This window comes from Tamandua tetradactyla, chromosome 26 (assembly GCF_023851605.1).
Source record: "Tamandua tetradactyla isolate mTamTet1 chromosome 26, mTamTet1.pri, whole genome shotgun sequence".
Classification (NCBI taxonomy): domain Eukaryota; kingdom Metazoa; phylum Chordata; class Mammalia; order Pilosa; family Myrmecophagidae; genus Tamandua; species Tamandua tetradactyla.
This window is the reverse complement of record NC_135352.1, coordinates 10,499,653-10,523,028: the sequence shown is the minus strand read 5'-3', so window position 1 is coordinate 10,523,028 and position 23,376 is coordinate 10,499,653. Positions and strand designations below refer to the sequence as shown.

Here is a 23,376-nt window from a genome sequence, read left to right as displayed (position 1 = left end):
TAAAACACAACAACAAAAAGGCAAATAACCCAATTTAAAAACTGGGCAAAGGACTTTGTGCTGGTTTGAAACTGTTATGTACCCCAGAAAAGCCAAGTTCTTTGATCCTAATTCAATATTATTGTATGGGATCTTTTCATAGTTTCCGTGGAGATGTGTCTCCATCCACTCAAGATGGGGCTGTTTATCAGAGTTCTTTAGGAGGGAATAATTTTGGAAAAAGCTTTAGAGCCCACACAGCCAAAGATGTTTGGAGATGCAGAAGGAAAACACACTGAGGGAAGCCTTATGAAATGAGGAGCCAGGAGAGAAAGCTAGCAGACTTTACCATGTACCTTCCCAGGTGAGAGAGGGGTCCAGAATCAAAAGATCCCAACAAATGCCGACTACATGCCTCCCTGCAGACAGAGGTGGTCCAGATGGCATTAGCCTTTCTTGAGTGAAGGTAACCTCTTGTTGGGGCCTTAATTTGGACATTTTCATGGCTGTAGAACTGTAAACTTGCAACTTAGTACATTCCCATTTTAAAAGCCATTCCATTTCTAGGATATTGCATTTTGTCAGCTTTAATAAACTAAAACTAACTTGAACATACATTTTCCAAAGAGGATATACAAATGGCCAATAAGCATATGAAAAGATGCACAACATCATTAACCATTAGGGAAATTCAAATTAAAGCCACAACAAGACACCATTTTACACCCTCAGAGGTAACTATTTTTTTTAAAGGTCAGAAATTAACAAGGGTTAGAAAGGATGTGGAGAATTGGAACACTCTTACATTGTTGGTAGGAATGCAAAATACTGCAGTCACTGTGAAAAACAATATGCAGCTCCTCAAAATGTTAAATATAGAATTATTATATGACCTGGTAATTCCACTTCTAGGTTTATACCTCAATAAAATGAAAACAGAGTTTCAAACAGATACTTGTACATCAATGTTTATAGCAACATTGTATAAATTAGTCAAAAGGTGGAAACAACTCAAATGTCCATCAACAAATAAATGAATAGACAAAATGTGGTACATACATACACTGAAATATTGTTAAATCTGTATTAGTCAGAGTTCTCCAGAGAAATGAAACTGACATATATACATTTATAGACATATATTAAATATATACATAATTAAGATGATTATTACAGGAATTGGTTCATATGACCATGGGGATTGGCAAGTCTGAATTCTGTAGGGCAGGCTACAGTTTAGAAGCTCCAATGAAGATGGCATTGAATTTCCCAGGAGAATTGTGCTGGCTGAAACAAAGGTAGAAATTATTCCTTCTAATTGTTGAAATCCTTAGCTCTCCCCTTAGGGCTTATTTGCTGGTTTGAAACTGTGTGTACCCCAGAAAAGCCATGTTGTTTAATCTACTTTCAATATTGCTGGAAGGCATCTTTTTTATTGTTCCATGGAGATGTTGACCCACCCAATTACAGGTGGTCACTTTTGATTAGGTCGTTTCCATGGGGATGTGTCTCCACATATTCAAAGTGGGGTTCCTTACTGGAAACCTTTAAGAAAGAACCATTTTGGAAAAAGACTCAGTGATGACAGCCCACATAGCCAGAGATGTTTGGAGATGCAGAAAGAAAACACCCACCAGGGAACCCTTATGAAATAAAAAGCCTTGAGAGAAAGCTAGCAGACATTACCACATGCCTTCCTAACTGACAGAGGTGTCCAGAAGCCAAAGACCCCAGAATTTGCCAGACATGTGCCTTGCCAGCTAACAGAGGTATTCCAGGGACAAGGACAAGCAGACATCAGCCATATGCTTTCCCAGCTGACAGAGTGTTCCAGATGGCACCAGCCTTTCTTGAGTGAAGGTAACATCTTGTTGATGCCTTAATTTGGACATTTTCATGGCCTTAGAACTGTAAACTTGCAACTTAATAAATCCCCCTTTTAAAAGCCATTCCATTTCTGGCATATTGCATTCTGGCAGCTTAACAAATGAAAACAGCCTCCAACTGATTGGATGAGGAGACTCCTCTCATTTCTGAAGACAAATATTTTGTTGATTGTATATGTAATCATACATGAAATCAACTGACTAATGATTTAAGTCCATTTATAATACATGAAATACCCTTACAGTAGCAATTGAGGCAGTGTTTACTTGACCAAACAACTAGACACCATAGCCTAGCCATGTTGATACATGAAATTAACTATCACAGATACTTTCTGAATTATGTCACCTATCACATCTCACAACTTTTTATAACCATGCATGTTCTTTATAGCACAACTTCTCAAACTGATAAAAGTGAACATGCTTATTAATAAACTCAAATATGTAGTGTACTTTATAAAAATGAAACAAGAACTATATAAATTTGAAATGTTTTCAGTAATTAGTACTTTATAAAAATGAAACAAGAGCTATATAAATTTGAAATGTTTTCAGTAATTAATTTGTCTGGCAAATTTGTCTGGCAAATTCTGGAAAGCATATGGTTCTTTCTTAAAGGTTTCCAGTAAGGAACCCCACCTTGAATACGTGGAGACACATCTCCATGGAAACCAACTAATTAAAAGTGACCACCCATAATTGGGTGGGTCAACATCTCCATGGAACAATAAAAAAAGATGCCATCTAGCAATATTGAAAGTGGATTAAACAACATGGCTTTCTTGACTTACTTTGAAATGATCTACGTATTCAATAAATATCCATTAATTTACTCAATTTAGTATAAGTCCAAGCTTTTAAGTTACCAAGAGGTATTAATTGAAATAAAGTTTGTCAGAATAATGGTTCAATTGAGTAAATATGAGTTCACATTTTTTCATAATCTTAAACATTAACATCTTAAACATTAATAATACTACTTTATTCAATCAGTACAACTGTACAAATTTGGACATGACATATCAAAGACTAAATGTCTGTGCATACAGTAAACTAAGCATGATAAATCAGAGAAGACATAGTTGTTTTTTTAAAACCAGAAATATTAAACTTGTTTCATTTGCCAAGGATTTATCCAAATTATGTGAACTTGAATTCTTAAAACATATCTGAGTTTATTTCTCTAAGGATAATTTTTAAATCTTGCCCATTGAAAGTATCTGAGGTCTGATTAACTTAATTTCTAGGAATTTTAAGAATATTCAATTTATATGTGTTTATTTATCCCTAAGCCAATCCCAATAGAACTCCTTTAAAAGAGTTTATAATTGAATAAAGTATACCATACCAAGGCAGATAAATATTGCACACTCACACAACGAAGGACAAAGCACTTTCCAAATTTTACAGATGTATTGACATGCAGACACAGACAGAAAGAGTTTTATAGTTTTGATTCTAAAATTTCAGTCATGGATTAAGAGTAAATAAATTTGTGAAGCTCATGGTTTCTCTTCCCAGAAGGTACAAATTCTTAGTTCATGCAACTTAAAATAGACAGGTAGAAAACAAACAGAAAAAGACTAAAACTAGATTATTTAGTCCATCAAACTAACAAATCAAATTATAAACAGAGAATACAAACATGTAGGGCCATGAAACCAAAAAATGCTGGCACCAGGAATTAAGCAAGTACTCAAAAAGAATCAAAATCAAACCCTTGACATGCTATCAATGGACCAGTGAGTCCCCAACACAGGATTAGAAATTGAATTTGCCTTTGGGTTCCTGGGTTTCCAGTCAAGATCAGGACCTAAGGAACTCCAAAAAACTTGTTATTTTTGTGGAGAAAATAGACCTCTAAAAGTGAAGTGTGATTCTATACAAGTCACGGCATTGAAACTGTGAAGGATGAAATGCACTATGCAAATAAAGAGATGATTTTATACAGGCCATTTCAATAGGGAGAATGTTCATTAATAAGAAATGTCTGAAAGAAGAGGGAGAAACCTTGGAGTATTATAGGGTCAAGTAATCAAGGAAACCTCAAGGAAAGATGGACAAAGAGCTATATGAGATGCACAAGGGAAGTCATTATTATCTGGAATATATGAAGGTAGAGTGGTCCTTTAAGGTTAGCCATTTCCCAGGTCATTAAAGAGTGGGGAGATTTCCTAACCATCACTGCTTCCAGGTGCCCAGGGCACAGATGAAGTTCCACATTGTCAACCCCTCACCTTCTAGTAAACCCCAACTGGTACTACGGGTACTACTGGTACTGCGGTGTGGTGTTGGCATTGGTGTGAGAAGGCAGAACTGTATAATTTGGGAAAGTTATCCAAGTGAATTTTTTAACTTTTTATTGTATAATATAACATGTATACAAAGCAAAGAAAGAAAAAAGCAATCATTTTCAAAGCACTCTTCAACAAATATTTACAAGACAGATCCCGGAGTTTGTCATGGGCTACCATACCATCTCTCAGATTTTTCCTTCTAGCTGCTCCAGTATATAAGAGGCTAGAAGGAATAATTTTTTTTTTATCATCACAGTCGAATTTTGTGTGTGTGTGTGTGAAAAATAACACATATACAAAAAAAAGCAAAAAATTTCAAAGAACAGCACAACTTTTAGTTGTAGAATAGATTTCAGACTTTGGCATGGGTTACAATTCCATAATTTTATGTTTTTACTTCTAGCTGCTCTAAGATACTGGAGAGTAAAAGATATCAATTTAATGATTCAGCAATCATACTGATTTGTTAAATCCTATCTTCTCTGTATAACTCCACCATGAACTTTGATCTTTTTATCCCTCTCCTTAGGGGTATTTCGGCTATGTCCATTCTAACTTTTTCATGTTGGGGCTGTTAATAATATGGGTAGGGAGGTGAAACTAGCTGATGTTCTGGAGTGGCTGGGCCCTCTAGGTTTCAGGCTTTATCTGTTCCACACACCCATCTGGATGTTATAGGTTTCTGGAAAGTTACTCTAGTGTATGGAACATTTGTAAAATGTTATATATAGCCCTAGGTGCTCTTTAGGATTGGCTGGAATGATTTAGACTGGGTTTTTGGCAGGTTGTGATAGATAGCGATGTCTAACTGAAGCTTGTGTAAGAGTAAACTTCAGAGGAGCCTCTTGACTCTATCTGAACTCTCTCTGCCACTGATCATTTATTAGTTATACTTGGCTTTCTCCTTTTTAGTCAGGATGAAATTGTTGATCCCACAGTACCAGGGCCAGACTCATCCCTGGGGATCATCTCCACATAGCCAGGAAGACTTTCACCCCTGGATGTCATGTCCCATGTAGAGGGAAGGGCAATGATTTCACTTGCAGAGTTGGGCTTAGAGAGAGTGAGGCCACATCTGAGCAACAAAAGAGGTCCTCCAGAAATAACTCTTAGGCATATCTATAGATAGGATAAGCTTCTCTGCTACCTGCATAAGCTTCACAAGAGTAAGTCCATCAAGGGCTTAGCCTATTAAGTTGGGTGTCCCTAAAGTTTGACACAGTATCAGGGGATTTCCTCATGGTAAAGTTCCATATTTTTTCACCCATCCCTTAAGGGACTTTGCTAATACTTCTGATTATCTGTTTGATATGTTCTAGGATGTATCCAGGCATTACATTGAGCTATACAGGATTAAAGACCCTTGTTCTTATTCTGGGCTCCCTGTGTTTCAGTTGTTCAAATGAGCTAAACAGATTGATTGAGTTAACAGATTGATTGAGCTAGATTATGTGCTAATGAAAATTTTGGTTCCAGACTGTTCTAGTTTGCTAGCTGCTGAAATGCAATATACCAGAAATGGAATGGCTTTTAAAGAGGGGGATTTAATAAGTTGCTAGTTTACAGTTCTAAGGCTGAGAAAATGTCCCAATTAAAGCAAGTCTATAGAAATGTCCAATCTAAGGCATCCATGGAAAGATACCTTGGTTCAAGGAGGCCAATGAAGTTCACCGTTTCTCTCTCAAATGAGAAGGCACATGGCAAACACAGTCAAGGTTTCTCTCATCGGGAAAGTCACGTGGTAAACATGGCATTATCTGCTAGCTTTCTCTCCTGGCTTCTTGTTTCATGAAGCTCCTCAGGAGGCATTTTCTTTCTTCATCTCCAAAGGTCCCTGGTTGGTGGACTCTCTGCTTCTCATGGCTATGTCATTCTCTGCTCTCTCAGAATCTCTCACATTCTCCAAAATATTTCCTCTTTTATAGGATTCCAGTAAACTAATCAAGACCCACCTGAATGGGTGGAGACATATCTCCACCTAATCCAGCTTAACAACCACTCTTGATTGAGTAACATCTCCATAGAGATGATCTAACATTATAACATTACCTATATGTTACAGATTCAAACATATAGTACTTAATAGAGATTAGAAGAAACAGCTGGATTTATTAAATGGCATCGGATTAAAACGTGGCTTTTCTAGGATACGTACATCCTTTCAAACCAGCACACAAACCAAATAAATCTTTCTTCCTTTGGTCTCAGAGAGTATGCATGGTTCTAAAATATAGGCAATGTCTTCCTTATCCCTGTGTTCTAAATTACTTCAACCCCAACCTGATCAGCTTCATTCTTATCTCTAAATACCAGGTTATATACATGTATAAATAGCCCCTCAAAATCCAGAAATAATAATTACCACTCTGGACTAAAAGTATCTCCCATAAGAGCTTATGATCTAGGCCCCTGTTTTCTTTTTCTTTTTCATTTTTTTTGGGGGGGGGGGGAGGTGCATGGTCCAGGAATCAAACTTGGGTCTCCCACATGAAAGGTGAGCATTCTGTCACTGAACCACCTATAAACCTGGCCCCTGTTTTCTTCACCAAATGTCCCACAGTTTCATTCACATCATTGCATGTCTCATGACTTCATTCCTTTTTGTAGCAGCACAATATTCGATCATATGTATCCACCATCATTTGCCAATTGACTTCTTAGCGCATCCTTTAGTCCCCTTCATTCATTAGGCATCATGTATAATGCCCAAAGTCCATAGTCCATCAACACTCTCAATTTCAGATAATTTCATTCTACCTAAGAGAAAGATAACAATTAACACACTCTCACCATACAGGAAATCTAAACCTCCTCTTAACTCCTGTCCCTCCCCCCATTGTTTACCTCTGCTGTAGCTGTAGCAGTGCTGACATTTTGCTCTTAAACATAGCCCATAGCATGAAATAGTTTTCTCCTGTACTCTGGACTTAAACACTCTTTATATATTAATCATATCTTTGAAGTAGTTCTTGCAAGAACTAATTTATATTTCTAGTGTTAATCACTGGGCACATAGGTCTATACAACTCCTTTCTATCTTGTTTACCTTCAGTACAGAAATATTACTTATAGACCCACTAGAGAACTGCCTTCACTTCTATCTATTCCCTTACATTGGAGTCCAACCTCATTAGCTAATTGTTCACCCATCACTAGATTCTATGTACCTCTAAGTCCCCTACATTTTGTATCATAAGCCCCTGATTCTACCTTTATAGTGCTCATAAAAGTGGAGTCATACAGTAACTATCTTTTTTGGTCTGGCTTATTTCACTCAGTGTTATGTCCTCAAGGTTCATTCATCTCATCATGTGCTTCAGGACATCATTTCATCTTACTACTGCCTAATATTCCATCATATGCATCTACCACATTTTGTTAACCCACTCATCTGTTGATGGGCTCTTGGTTTGTTTCCATCTTTTGGTGATTGTGATTAATGTTACTATGAATATCAGTGTGAAAATGACTGTTTGTGTCATTGCTTTCAGTTCTTCTGGGTATAAACCAAGTAGAGCTATTGCTGGGTCATAGGGCAACTAGATATTTAGTTTCCTAAGGAATTGCCAAACCGTCTCCCATGTTGCCTGCACCATTACACATTCCCACCAGCAGTGCATAAGTTTTCCAATTTCTCCACCTCCTCTCCAACATTTATAGATTCCTGCTTGTTTAATGGTACCCATTCTTAAAGTGTGAGGTGGTATCTCATTGCAGTCTTGATTTGCATTTCCCTTCTAACCAATGAAAATGAACATCTCCTTATGTGCTTTTGAGCCATCTGTATTTGCTCTTCAGAAAAATGCCTATTCATAGCTTTAGTCCATTTTATAAATGGGTTGTTTGTTCTTTTGTTCCTGAGTTGTATGGTTTCTTTATGTATAAAGGATGTTAAACCTTGTCCGATATGAGATTTACAAATATTTTCTCCCATTGAGTTAGCTGCCTCTTTACCTTTCTGACAAACTCTTTTGAGGTGAAGTAGCATTTGATTTTGAGGAGTACCCATTTATCTATTTTTTTCTTTGTTGCTTGTGCTTTGGGTGTAAAGTTTAGGACACTACTTCTTATTACTACATCTTGAAGATGTTTCCCTACATTTTCTTCTAGAAGATTAATGGTGCTAGTTCTTATATTTAGGTTTTTGATCCACATGAAATAAATTTTTGTATAGATTGTAAGGTAAGGGTCCTCTTTCATTCTCTTGGCTATTGATATACAGTCCTCCCATGTCCATTTATCAAAAGACCATTTGGTCCGACTTGAAGGCCTTGTCAAAATAGATTTGGTGACCTATTCTGTACTCTTGATTTGGTTCCATTGGTGAATACTTCTATCATTGTGCCAGTACCACGCTGTTTTGACCACTTTGGTTTTATAATAAGTTTTAAAGTCAGGATACATTAATCCTCCCTCTTTGTTCTTCCTTTTTAGGAGGCTTTTAGCTATTCAGAGTCTCTTTCCCTTCCAGATGAATTTGGCAACCAGCTTTTTCAAGTCTTCAAAGTAGGTTGTTTGGAATTTTGATTGGTACTGTGTTGAATCTGTAGATCAATCTGAGTAGAAATGACATCTTAACTATATTTAACCTTCCTATCTATGAGCAGGGAATATATTTCCATCTATTTAAATCTTCTTTGATTTCCTTTAGCGATATTATGTAGTTATCTGTGTACAAGTCCTTTACATCCCTAGTTAAGTTCATTCATAAGCACGCGATTATTTTAGTTGCTGTTTTGAATGGATTTTTTTCCTTACCTGACTCCTCAGTTAGATCATTGCTTGTGTATAGAAATGTTACTGATTTTTGTATATTAGTTTTATAAGCTGCCACCTTATTGAATTTGTTTATTAGCTCAAGTAACTTTGCTGTAAATTTCTCAGGATTTTCCAAGTATAGTATTATCTCATTTGCAAATAATGAAAGTTTCAGTTCTTCCTTTCCAGTTTGAATGCCTTTTATGTCTTTATCCTGCCTGATTGCTGTAGCTAGAACTTCTAGCACAGTGTTGAATAATAGTAGTGACAGTGGGCATCCTTGTCTCATTCCTGATCTTAAGGGGTAAGTTTTCAGTCTCTTCACTGAGAGTATGATGCTAGCTATCAGGTTTTCATATATTCCCTTTATCATATTGAGGAAGTTACCTTTATTTCCTATTTTTGAAGTGTTTTTTAATAAAAAAATGATATTGAATTTTGTTGAATGCTTTTTCAGCATCGATTGAGATGATCATGAGATTTTTACCTTTCAATTTGTTAATGTGTTGTATTATACTAATTGATTTTCGTGTGTGGAATCATCCTTGCATTCCTGGTATAAATCCCACTTAGTCATGGTGTATAATTATTTTAATGTGATGTTGGATTCAATTTGCTAAAATTTTGTTGAGAACTTTTGCATCTATGTTCATTAGGGAGATTGGCCTGTAGTTTTCCTTTCTTATAGCTTCTTTACCTATTTTGGGTATTAAAATGATATTAGCTTCATAAAATCACTTAGGTAGTGTTCCTTTTTCCCCAATTTTTTGCAAAAGTTTTGGGCAGGGTTGGTGTTAGTTCTTTTTGGAGTGTTTGATAAAATTCTCCTGTGAAGCCATCTGGCCCTGGGCTTTTCTTTGTATGAAACTTTTTGATGACTGATTGAATCTCTTTACTTGTGATTAGTTTGTTAAGAGCTTCTATTTCTTCTTGAGTAAGTGTAGGTTTGTGTGTTTCCAGGAATTTGACATTTCATCCAAGTTGTCTAGTTTGTTGACATATAGTTGTTCATAGTATCCTTTTATGCTTTCTTTTATTTCTTCAGGGTCTTTGATAATGGCCCTCTTCTCATATCTGATTTTGTTTATTTGTATCCTCTCTCTCTTTCTCTCTCTCTTTCTCTCTCCCCACCCAGTCAGTTTTGCTTAGTGGCTCATCAATTTTATTAATTTTCTCAAAGAACCAACTTTTGGTTTTATTGATTCTTTCTATTGTTCTTTTGTTCTCCCATTCATTTATCTCTGCTTTAATCTATGTTATTTCTCTTCTCCTATTTGCTTTGGGGTTAGTTTGTTATTCTTTCTCGAGTTCCTCCAGGTAAGTAGTTAAACCCTTGATTTTTGCTCTTTCTTATTTTTTAATATAGGCATTTATGGCAATAAATTTCCCTCTCAGCATAGCCTTTGCCATAACTCATAAGTTCTGATATGTTGTATTCTCATTTTCATTCATCTCCAGATAGCTACTGATTTCTCTAGCAATTTCTTCTTTGACCCACTGGTTGTTTAAGAGTGTGTTATTTAATCTCCATATATTTGTGAAAGTTCTTATTCTTTGGTGGTTATTGAGATTCAGCTTCATTCCATTGTGATCAGAGAAAGTGTTGGGGTGCTTGGAGCATGCGGAGTCAGGGTGGGTGAAGGGGTTCAGGTATGTGGCCTGTGGGGTGAGTTGCGGGTCATGAGGTTGTGCTGGTGAGGGTAGTACGCTCAAGGAACATGGCTTGTCTTACTTCCTAGTCCCTGTCTCCCCATCTGTGAACTCCTGAGAGCTCCAGTCTTCTGCATTAGGCTGCTTGTACCAGCCACATGGTCTCCAGTTCTCTGCTTCCTCAGCTTTTGCAACCAGGGCTGACCTATGTGCTGCAGAAGACTCTCCCAGGTCACTTACATTCTGGAATCGCAATCTCAGTCACCCTCCCATCCTTCCCTTTTCCTTGAAGCAGAGTTGAACTTGATCTTATTCCACCATCTTTCCAGAACTTTATTCAAGTAATCTTGATTACGCTACCTCTCAAATGAAAATCACTGATCTATTCTGTAAATTCCTTAAGGTCATCAAGTATATATTTATATCCCTTTATGGCATTGGGGAAATTATTTCATTTCTCTCCACATCTCTCTCCTAGTGAGTAGAATTAGGACACTGTAAACAAGTACAATAGTGTTCATTGCATATCTATTTATAAAGACAAAAGATTGAAAGCAATATAGATGCATGCCAATTGGGTCATGAATACATACAATGTTTCATATCGATGCAATAAGGTACAATGTGAATGTTAAAGATACTAATTTGATTTACACACATCATCACAAACAGATATATAGTGTTAAGTAAAAAAAGAAAAGTTGAGAATAAGATCCAGAGTGTGTCATTTCTGTAAATTCAGACTCACACATACGGAAACAATACTATATATAGTAGATGCATAGCTACATAAAACCATTTTATAAATGAATGAGAGTCATACTGGTTCAAGCTCTAGCTGCCAGACCCATGTGGCTATTGAGCTCTTGGAATGTGGCTAATCTGAATTGAAATGTGCTGTGAATATAACCTACACACTAATTTTGAAGACTTAGTATAAAATACCAATTTAAAAAATTTCTCATTAACAATTTTTTGATATTGTTTACCTGTTGAAAAGATAATATTTTTGAGACATGGGTCATAAAAAGTAAATTATTAAAGTTAATTCCACCTATTTTTTCTCTTGCTTAGTGTGGCAAGTAGACATTTGAAATTACATATGTGGTTTGCATTATATTCCTGGTACACAGTTTAAATCTCAAACCCAGAACACTGATTACCCTTAGGAAAACAGGAAGGGAATGGCAGATGAGATATTAAAGAGGCCTTTAGTGATGTCAATAAGAATTAATTTTATTAAAGACAAATAGACTAGATACAAATATTTTTAAAATAATGTTGATAGTTGCTAACTCTGAAGTATGGGAGTAGATAGATTGCTATAGTATTCATTATGTACTTTAAATTGCTCAAAAGAGAAAAAAAAAACAAGCAAACTAATTTCCAAAAAAAAAACTTGTAGCATTCTCACTCTTGAATTTCACTGATGGAAATGAACAGTGAGCTTGCGTTTATTACAAAATGGCTTTACAATCTTAGGTCTTTCTTTGTGTTTTGTCTTTCTTTTCTATAAAAGAAGTGGTTAAAGAGAAATTTCAAGAGCTTTCCAGTTTTCAATTTCTGCTTTCTATCATTTCAGGGCCCAATATAGCAAAAGTGGAATAAGTTATTGTATAAAAGTTTGTATTTATCAAAACAAATGTTTCTACTAGTGGCCATGACAATGACATACATACTACATGTAATTAATCTAAATGTATTTGTTTTAGTAATTTGGTATAATTCTGATTTAATAACTTTGAAAATACTGAGTTCCTTTTCCATTATTTTTTCTATAAAGGAATTTGCCTCTATTTCCAAGAATTATTTTGCATCAGAAAAAAAACAAGTACAGCAAAAGACTATGATGTAGAATTTGGTGATCTGATTGCTACTTTGTAAAATGTATGGTTTGGTTAAAGTACTTGAAGGTAATTGTACTTTTAGCCTTTTAAGACACTGCTGAAGCCTTACCTTGGCTTTCCATAAGGGATTACAGCTTGCATGAACTTCTCAAAAAAAATGTTTTTTAATGCATATTGACTAAGGAATAAGGGACTAAATAGTATTATTATCCATTCTTGCCTTAAATTATCTTTATAAAAAGCAAGTAGGGTCTTTACATATGTAATATTTATTTTCTTTACCATGTCTTTCCCAAAGCTACTAATTATAGTCAAATACTTAACCTACATCTATTGTTCCTTCTCCTTATATTTCCTAATTCATCATTTTCTCTTGTTTTTCTTTTTTCTTTAATGAGTATTTGGTTTGGTGGTGCTGTGATATGAAAACTAGGAGAGAGTAGAAAACTTAGGTAAGGCTAACCTAACAATAATGTTTATAAAAATTGTGTTCAAAGGAGATTTAATTTTATTTTTGGCTGAAGGTAGATGCATTTAAATAAAGCAATCATATAGGTTGTACTATAGTAGGAATTTAGACGTGTCAGAGATGGCTTGTAGTAAAAGGAAAACTCAGCAAATTCACCAAAAATGAGGCAAATAAGTTCAGGCAAAGTTTTATTTCAGGAAGAAACAGAGCCACCGGGGCAGTGCTTCAAGAGAGAGAAATGGTTGCCCCAAGGTGGCAAGGGATAGGGTTTTTATGGCTTGGGATTAGGGAATTGGGTGCAAGGGTTAGGCAGATTCTTATTAGCTAGTTTTCAGAAATAAGGGGCTAAGTTAGGAGTTGGCAGCTTTCCATTGGTAAACTTTAAAACTTAAGCACTGACTTAGACGTGCAAAATTGCAAATGCCAGAGAGCAGACATTGAGTAAGGGGAGTTCACTGCAAGAATGCATCTGTTGGAGAGTGGAGGTTGAGTAATGGGAAGTTATCATAAGAAGATAAATGCTGGAGGGTGAAGGAGATGCAGGCTGGTGAGAGTTGGGGTGGGAGAGGCTTTCTGAAATATTTGCCAGGAGTAGGTCACATCATGGGAGAAGGTGTCCTGTCCTCCAGGCCTAACATTCCAGTTTTTTAGTGAATGGGGGAATGGGGACAATGGTCCATTCTCTGTAACTACCTCCTGCTGAAATGGGGTGTAGTTGTCCTAAGGGGGGAAAATGGGGATGACTGGAGGTGCTATGGGACAGGAGAAAAGGTTGTCTCTCCTCTTCATAATGGAAGACATCATTCATGTATTCTTGAGTTATTGACCAGATGATTTGGTGTATGAACTGAGAGAGGAGCTATAAGGGATAAGGGCCAGAGAGAAGAACCAATAATAACAACAGTAATGGTGTTATAAGGGATACAATGAATGATTTCAGCAGTGAAGTGAAATATGCAAAAAATGAAGCTAGCCATGACTGGGTCCCATAATTAGCATCCCAGGCCTTTTGAATGATTTTTCTGTGTTTAGTTGCACAGGAGCCTCCTGCAATGGTGGTGAGAACATAAAATGATTTCTTATTCTGTATAACAACTGAAGCTACTGAAGCTATGCTATTTATTTCCTGTTGTTTGTTATCAGTAGCCCATATGGTTGCATTCCAGGATAGTTGTAATATGAGGGAAATATTTAAAACTGACTGCCCTTATAGTGGGATTCCTGCAAATTGAAATAAGCTATAAAAAGTGGTGTACCCTATGCCAGGTTTTTCTAGAAAATGATTGTCATGAGCATGAAATCCAAACTCTAGATCTTCTAAGAAATGCCTTTTTTCCCCCATTTTTGAAGTTGGAGCGAGGTTTCAAGAAAGGAACTCAATTAGGTATTGGTCCAGAAGAGGCCATTTCTTGGGGTTTTAAGATAGTGGCATTAGGAATGATGGATATATAGCACAAATTCCTGTCCATACACAAGGAAGGATTAAGTATACTATGTTCCCACATAGAATATGAAAAACAGTACCTGTGAGCATCAAGGTTGTTAAAGATCCAGAGGGAATAAAATATAAATTCAGATAGGTAGAAAAGTTGAATGCTTGGGTGGTTTTGGTTTGATTAAGTTATATAATTGTCCCAACTGGGTTCCCAGGCTAAAGAGTTCAATTCATTTATAAGCGCTGTTAAGGTATAGAGTGTCTTCACTATAATTTTTACTAATTATGTCCATAGGGAGGGTCTTGTTAATGTCTGAATTATTCCATGTAAGAGTTGAATTGAGATGCTTTCTCAGTATATGTTGATTTGAATATCACTATTAGGTGGTTGTATTAAAGAATAAAGTATGATTGCATGATGTAGGTGATATATGCCCTAATTCAGCTGCATAGGGTCATGAAGAGAGGTGTTTAAAGCATAGGAAGGGCTTGTCCATTAAGACTATAATTAGGCCAATAGAGTCTGAGTGTTCTATAGGTGAAAGTTTTCTATTTTGTTTATGGTTTGATGAAGAATAGACATATCTTCATTTTCTGGTACATTTGAGGTAAGTTTTGTAACCCATCAGCCACCAAAGATGGTATAGTGTGGACAGACTCATAAGAGTATTTCAGCGTTTAAAGGAAAAGCAAGCAGAGCTAGGGTATCAGTGTGGATGGATTCAGGACAGGGCATGTCCAGCAATTGCATTGATTGACTGTGGTTACCATTGTTTGGATGGTTCCTGTAAGAAGAAGGAAAGGAGTTTGGGGGGCATTGAATGTGAAGAAGAGATTAAAGAAAAGAGACGTTAACTCCATGGTTTAGGTAGAGACAGAGGAGTAAAATAAGGACCAGATTTACTGCCACTAGAAGTCCTGGAAGTTGTCTTGGAGGAATTCATCCAGTAGGAATGTTAGGGGCTGTCACTTAAGGGTTCTGGAAGGTGAGGAAGTGGAGAGATGATTTCAGTGAGGAGCTGGAGGTGGAGCTAAAAATGAAGGTCAATTGCTAGGCAGTTTGGTTATTTTGAGAGAAGATGGTCCTGTAGGGGTAGATTGATAGATGGAATTAGGAGGGTGATGGAGTTTTGTTTTGCTTAGGTGGTGCCAGGAAATGGGCTTTTGGGCTAGTTTAACAGCTGAAATTGTTGCTAGAACTACTGTGTAAGGCCTTTCCCATGTGGGTTGGAGTGTCTTTGTGGGTTGCATAGTTTTGAGTAAGATGAGATCTCCTGGGCTGGGTGTGGAGGTGATGGCGGTATCAGGGCTTGAGAGGAAAGTGTCTGTGTGTTGGCAGATAACTGTTCTTAGTTGGGAAAGAATGGGGAACTAGCCTCCCATGAGGGACTCAAGGAGAGGTAGACTGTCTAAGAAGAAAGGACATACACACATGAGTTTGAATGGGCTGACAAGGGAGGGCTGTCAAGGGAGTGCTCTGAGACAAGTGAGAGCAAGGGGTAAGAGTTGTGTCTAGGAAGTGTGGAGCATCGTTTCTAGTGTGGCAAGGTATGCTTTTAGGTGATTAGCTTTTTCTACATTTCCCAAGTGTTGGGGGCAATGGGGGATGAGTAGATCCCAGGTGATTCTTAGAGCTAGGAAGTCTCCCCGTGGGAGTTGTAAAATGAATGCAGGGCTATTATCAGATGGCAATGCATGTGGGGTTCCAAAGCAGGGGCTAATGTCAGAAAATAGAATGGAGATGGTGTCAGCTGCTTTTTTGGAGGTTGTGAGAAATGCTTCAATCCATCCGGAAAAAGTGTCAATTAAAGTAAAGAGATATTTATATTTTTTTGACCGAGGACATGTGTGTATGGTCTTTTTGCCAGTTCTGTCCCAGGAGTTGGCCTCAGGCTTGATGAAGTTTTCCTCTGATTAGAGGTAGTGCTCCTTGTGATGAGGTGATAGTGCAAATGTGGCATGTGGATTTAATGTGATGGAGAAGGGTAGAGAGTGTAGGGCAGTGTCAGGTAAGTTTAAGGAATGCTGCAGGTGGTTTTGGCCTTATGTGAAATAAATTGTGGAGTTGGGTAAAGATGGTTCTGGCTTAAGAGTGGGGCGGGGGATTATGTGGTTTTTGAGTGTGAACCATCCATGAGAAAGAAAGTATTGATTGTTTGCATATTCGCAGATTTCATCAGCTGAGTACTTAGGAGTGATGTGGGGAAATAAAGGGGTGATTGAGACTGGTGGGATGGAAGTAACACTGTAGATTTGGCATGTCAGTCAGCTAGATTGTTTCTTTTTGAGATGGGTGAGGGAAGTGATTGATGGCCTTTGCAATTGATTGGAGTAACTTTGGAAGGGAGGAGTTGGCTGCAAGAAGTTTTTCAATTAAAGGCCCATTTGTGATGGGAGTTCCATTAGCATGGAGAAATCTTCTCTTGGCCCAGATGGTGGTGTGATTATGTGTGTTATGTGAAATGCATATTTAGAATCTGTATAGATGTTTGTGGGGGCATTTCCTGCTAGTGTAAGTGTAGGAGTAAGGGCTATAAGTTCAGATTTTATGGGAAGTTGTACTGAGGGGAAGACTTGTCTTTTCAATGATTGTGTCTGGTGTTTGGATGATGGTATATCCAGCTACATGTTTTCCTTCATGTGTGTATATGCTTTCATTGATAAGCCAGTTTCAGGTGGGGTAAGGCAGAGGGTCAAGAGAGATGTTTGAGAAAGGATGGTGGGCAATCTGAATTGTTTCGGCACACTCATGTGCAAATAGCATGTGGAAGGGGTAGCAGGGTAGCCAGCTTAAGTTTAGTGGGTTTGCCTATAACCATATTGGGGCAGGTGATGAAGGTGAGAAGGTATTCCTGCCCTGAGGAGGGAGGGAGAAGATTGAGGATTTTAGGAGAGCTAAATGAAATTTACCTATAAATTGTGTAATGGTGAGTGGGGCTTAGAGTATAAGTTTGTCAGCTTCCTGTGTAAGGGTGGCTTCTGCTGCAAGAGTTTGTAGGCATGGAAGCCAGCTTTTGGTAGTGAGGGGTAATTACCTGGAAATACATGCTATAGGTTGAAGGAAAGTGTTGCTTGTTTGGGTGAGTAATCTTAGGGCGATGGTATGAAACTCTGTGACATAGAGGACAAAGAGGAGATTGAAGTTTGGGAGAGAGAGAGCAGAGGCTGTCATAAGAGCCTTTTTTAAAGCCTGGAAGGGCTTGTGGATGCAGGCAGATGGTGAGGGGGCACTGGTTACCAATGTAAGAGAAGAAAAAGGTTTCCTTAGAGTTGGTATTTCCCAACTTAAAAGGAACTGGACAGGGCAGGCTATGGTGGCTTAGCAGGGAGAGTTTTTACTGCCATGTCGGAGACCCGAGTTCATTTCCTGGTGCCTGCCTATGCAAAAAAAAAAAAAAAAAAGGAACTGGACAAAGGTCTCCTCTAGAGCCAGGTGTCCCCAAACTTGAAAGGAATAGGACAGATTAGAATGGTCTCTCAGAGAGAAGTTGGTATCCTGGGTTCAATCTAGAGACTAGGTGCACCCTCACCTGGAGGGATTGCCAGAGCTGTGTTGAAGCCCAGGCTCAGGGCTTTCAGAGACCAATAAAATCCAAAAAGTGGGATAAGGAATAAATGGTGACAGGGATAGGTAGGATGGACTTACAGTTTAGGCCAAGAGGCTAAGGTGAAGTTCCAGTTCTTTTACAGGCAGCATGGCCACCATCAGAGGTGGGGTTTGCAGGGTGGGTCCAGAGGGGTACTTTGGGACTTTGTTCCTGATCAGAACAACAGTATTGGGGCATAAGCCCAGATGAGCTCCAACTGTCCATTGCTTCCTAGGTTACAAGACCAGGGGCTAGGGGTCACTTCGTTCTGAGTTCTGGGTTTGGGCACCAGATGAAAATCAAACTCAGCAAACTCACGAGGAATGAGGCAGGAACAAAGAAATTCAAGCAAAGGCTTTATTTCAAGAATAAACAGAGCTGCCTGAGCAGCATTTAAAGAGAGAGAGGAATGGCCATCCCAAGGTGGCAAAGGATAGTGTTTCTATGGCTTAAGGTTAGGCAGTTGGGGGTAAGGGTTAGGCATGCTCTTATTGGCTAGTTTTCAGAAATGGGGGCTAAGTCAGAAGTTGACAGCTTTCCATTGGTAAATTTTAAATTTAAGCACTATTTGAATATTAAGAGCCTTAATATTCAAGACCTAACTGGAGGTAATGTTAGGACTGGAGGACAAGACCCCTTCCCCCATTATGTGATGGCTACCATGCAGCCATCTCCAAAGGTGGCTGCATGGAATATGGTATTTCTCTTAGCTTTGCCGTGGCTCTCTTGGATTTAAAGCCTTTTCCAAAATACTTCCTCTTTTAAAGGATTCCAGTAAAGTAATCAAGACCCACCTGGAATGGGTGAAATCACATCTCCCTCTAATCAAGGTTATTACTCACAATTGGATGAGTCACATCTCTGTGGAGATAATATAAACAAGTTTCCAACCTATAGTGCTGAATACGGATTAAAAGAAATTACTGCCTCCATTAGATGGATCAGGATTAAAATGTCACCTTTCTAGCATAAGTAATCCTTTCAAACCATCACACCTTGATAAATAGAAACACATTCCATTACTTTGTCAATTATTCACACTTCCTTGCTACTATCATTCCTAGTAAAGTCTTAAAAATTATGTTACTTATAACTTTACCTAAGCAATTAATTTCTATTTCACAGAGGAAACTGGGAGATATATAACTGAGAAAAAATCTGCCATATAGAAGCACTTTAGCAGATTAGCAATGCTCATGAATAACATAACACAACTTTCTACAGTCACTCCATGACTACACTTTCTTGAAGGGGAGGACTCACACTTCCTTATTTCAAATTGTGCTAGAAAGCTACAATAATCAAAACAGGGTGTTTCTGGCATAAATTGGATATAGAGACCAATAGAACAGAGTTGAAAGTCCAGGAATAGACTCACATATTGATGGCCAATTGATTTGTGACAAAGGTGCTAAATATATGCAATGGGGAAAAATGGTCTCATCAACAAATGGTGTTGGGAATCTATGTCCAAAAGAATGCATATGAACCCCTATTTCACACCACATTAAAAAATCAATTAGTGCTCACTTCGGTGGCACCTATGCCAAAATTGGAATGACACAGAGAAGATTAGCATGGCCCCTGCGCAAGGATGGCATGCAAATTCATGAAGCGCTCCATATTTTTTTATTTAAAAAAAAAGAGAAAAAATCAATTAAAACTGAATCAAAGACCTAATTAAAAGAGGTAAACCTATAACACTCTTTGAAGATAACATAGGGGCAAATCTTTGTGCAATTTCTTAATGGATTGTAGGATATGACACAAAAAGCATGAGCATCAAAAGAAACAATGGGTGAATCCAACCTCATCAAAATGAAAAATTTTTGTGTGTCAGAGGACGTTATTAAGAAGTGTAAGACAACCTACCGAATGGGAGAAAAAAAGTTGCAAATGATATGTAGGATAAGAATTTAATATCCAAATTATATAAAGAACTTTTATATACAACAACAAAAGGGCAAACAATCCAATAAAAAAGGGCAACCTAATTGCTCTAGTTTGCAAGCTGTTGGAATGTGATATACCAGAAATAGAATGGCTTTTATAAAGGAGAATTTATTAAGTTGCAAGTTTATAGTTCTAAAGCTGTGAAAATGTTCATATTAAAGCAAGGCTACAGAAATGTCCAAGCTAAGGCATCCAGGTAAAAATACCTTGGTTCAAGAAGTTTGATGGTTCAATTATTCACACTTCCTTGCTACTTCAGGGTTTTTCTCCCAACTGGAAAGGTATATGGTGAATATGGCAATATCTGCTAGCTTTTCTCCAGGCTTCTTATTTCATGGAGCTCCCCCAAGGGCATTTTCCTTCTTCATCTCCAAAGGCCTCTGGCTGCTTGAGCTCTCGTAGTTCTCATGGCTCTCTCCAAAATGTTTTCTCTTTTAAAGGATTCCAATAAAGTAATCAAGACCCATCTCCCTCTAATTAAAGGTTAATACCCACAGTTGGGTATGTCACATCTCCATGGAGATAATCTAATCAAGTTTCCAACCTACAATGTTGACTAGGGATTAAAAGAAATGGCTGCCTTCACAAGATGGATCAGGATTCAAACATGGCTTTTCTAGGGTGCATAATCCTTTCAAACTGGCACACCAATTATAAAATGGAAAAGAACTTTCCCAAAGAAGAGATACAAATAACCAAAAAGCACATGAAAAGATTCTCAACATCATTAGCTATTGGAGAATTGCAAATCAAATTCAAAGTGAGATACTACATTATATTCACAAGGATGATTATTATTTTTTAAAATAGAAAATAAATGTTGGAGAGGATGAGGAGAAATGGAATTCTAGTGCATTATTGTTACAGTAATATTGATATGGTGTAGCCACTTTGGAAAACAGCATGGCAGTTCCTCAAAATGTTTAATATAGAATTATCATGTGACCCAACAATCCCATTTCTAGGTACATAGCAATGAAAGTGAAAACAGGGTTTCAAACATATCCTTGCTTGTAATGTTTATGACAGCATTATTCACGATAGCCAAAAGGTGGAAACAACCACAAGTGTCCATCAACAAATGAATGGATGAGCAAAATATGATACATACACACAATACAATGTAATTTGGCCATAAGAAAGAATGAGGCTCTCCTCTAAAATTGGGGTAAAAAAGCAAAGTAGGAACTCCAGGAATCAGTATCTCCCCCCAAACAACTATTGAACCAGCAGGAATTGTTTGAATCAACCATTTTGAACCTCTGGAGTCAAGTAAAATACGGTGCAGCATTTGGAGAGGAGAAAGAAGTAGAGATAGGTAAATTGCAGTAAATAATAGTGAGTTCCACCCTCTCTGCAGCTTTGATCACTCTTCCCCAAGCCTTGGGGCAGAACTTCAGGTCAGGTTCCTGGTATAGCTTGCCGGTACCAGGGTGGAACGTAAAGACCTAATCATCCAAACTGAACAGTTGTGTGGCCAAATACCTGCTGCTTTTGATTAACTAATTCAGATCACTAGTGGCTGGCTCTGAGGGTGGTTATTGCTCCAAACCTCCTTGGGAAAAGATGGCAGAGGAATCCAAAAAACATTAACCTTCCTCAAAACTTTGGAAAAGAGGTATAGGTCTGAATTAATTGGGTCAGTTCTTTTAGGACAAAAAAGGATATAAGACTTACAAAGATAAAACCGCAAAATGAAAGAAGAAAGTCCTACATTATCCATAGTGACTTTAAATGTAAATTTATTTAGCTCCCACTCAAAAGGGAAAGATTGGCAGAATGGATTAAAAAAAGCATAACCCAACTATATGCTATTTACCAGAGACATAATAAATTCAAAGACATAAGTAGGTTAAAAGTAAAAGAATGGAAAAAATATACCATGCAAGTAATAATAAAAAAAGAGAGCTATAGTAATATCAGAAAAAAAGTAGACATTAAAAAAAAATGTTACAAGGGATAAAGAAAGTCATTATATACTGATAAAAGGGGTTAATTCAACAATTACTCATAATAATTATAAATGTATATGCACTTAACAGGAGAGTGCCAAAATATATGAACCTAATGTTAACAGAATTAAAGGGATAAATAGATGCCTCTACATTAACAGTAGGAGACTTCAACACCATCACTTTCAATAATGGATAGAACATCTAGGTAGAAGAAAAATAAGGAAATAGAAAACCTGATGATACACTAAATCAACTAAACCTAACAGATATAGACTATTGCACCCAAAAGCAGGGGAATGCAAATATTTCTCTAGTGCATATGGATCATTCTCCATATGGTGCAGACCATATGTTAGTTCACAAGTCTTAACTACCTTTTCTTACCACAATGGAATGGAATTGATATTCAGAGGATGAGTTGGGAAATTAAAAAATATGTGGAAAATAAACAAGATAAACAACAAATAGGTCCAAGAAGAAATCACAAGGGAAATTAAGAAATATCTTTAGGTGAATGAAAATGAAAACACAGCCTGCCAAAATTCATGGGATGCAGTCAAGACAGGGCTGAGATGAAAATCTATAGCTCTACATGCCTACAATAAGGAAGAAAGATTTCAAGTCAGAGACCCATCTACAAAACTCTAGGATCTAGAAAAAGAAGAGCAAAATAAACCCAAATTAAGCAGAAAGAAGGAAATAAAGATTATAGTAGATGTGAATAAAATAGAGAATAAAAGAAGATAGAGAAAATCAGCAAAACAAAAAGTTAGTTCCTTGTAAAGTTCAATATATTCGACAAACCATTAGCTAGACTGACAAAGAAAAAAGAGAAAGGATACAAATAGCTAAAATCAGAAATGAAAAGGGTATGGTATGAACCACTGTGCACCCAAAACTTAGATAACCTAGATGAAATGGACACATTTTTATAAACACACAAACTACCTACACTCATTCAAGAAGAAATAGAATATTTTAACAAACTGATAACTGGTAAAGGGCTTGAATCAGTAATCATAAACCTCCCAACAAAGAAAAACCCAGGACCAGATGGCTTCACTCATGTCATTCTAAGAATTAATACCCATCCTGCTCAAACTTTTCAGTTTGGAAAAGATGTGCAGAAATAGGAACACTCATTTATTGTTGGTGGGAATGTAAAATAAGTCACTTGGAAGAATGTTTGTTGGTTCCTTGAAAGTTAAACATAAAATACGACCCTGCCATCCTACTTCTAGGTATATACCCCAAAGAACTGAACCTAGGGACTCAAACAGGTATTTCCATACTGATATTTATAGCAGCATTTTTCACAATTGTCAAAAGATGGAAACAACACAAGTGTCCATCAACCAATGAATGGATAAGAAAAAATATGTAGTATATACATGCATTAAAATATTATTCAGCCCATACAAAGGAATGAAGTTCTGATAAATGTGACAACAAGGTGGAAATCTGAAGACATTATGATGAGTGAAATGATCAGACACAAAAAGCCAAATAGTTCATTCAATCATTGATATGAAACAATTAGAATACGCAAATTCATAG

General features: G+C 37.2%; 1 long non-coding RNA gene and 1 other non-coding gene across 5 annotated transcripts in view; one reads left to right on the top strand and one right to left on the bottom strand.

The window, feature by feature from the left end:
- Window positions 1–23,376, bottom strand: part of LOC143669685 (uncharacterized) — a 104,128-nt gene that overhangs the window by 45,778 nt on the left and 34,974 nt on the right. The window lies entirely within an intron of this gene.
- LOC143670067 (U6 spliceosomal RNA) lies at window positions 19,434–19,540 on the top strand. Its single transcript, XR_013169248.1, has one exon. It is a non-coding gene; the product is annotated as a U6 spliceosomal RNA (small nuclear RNA).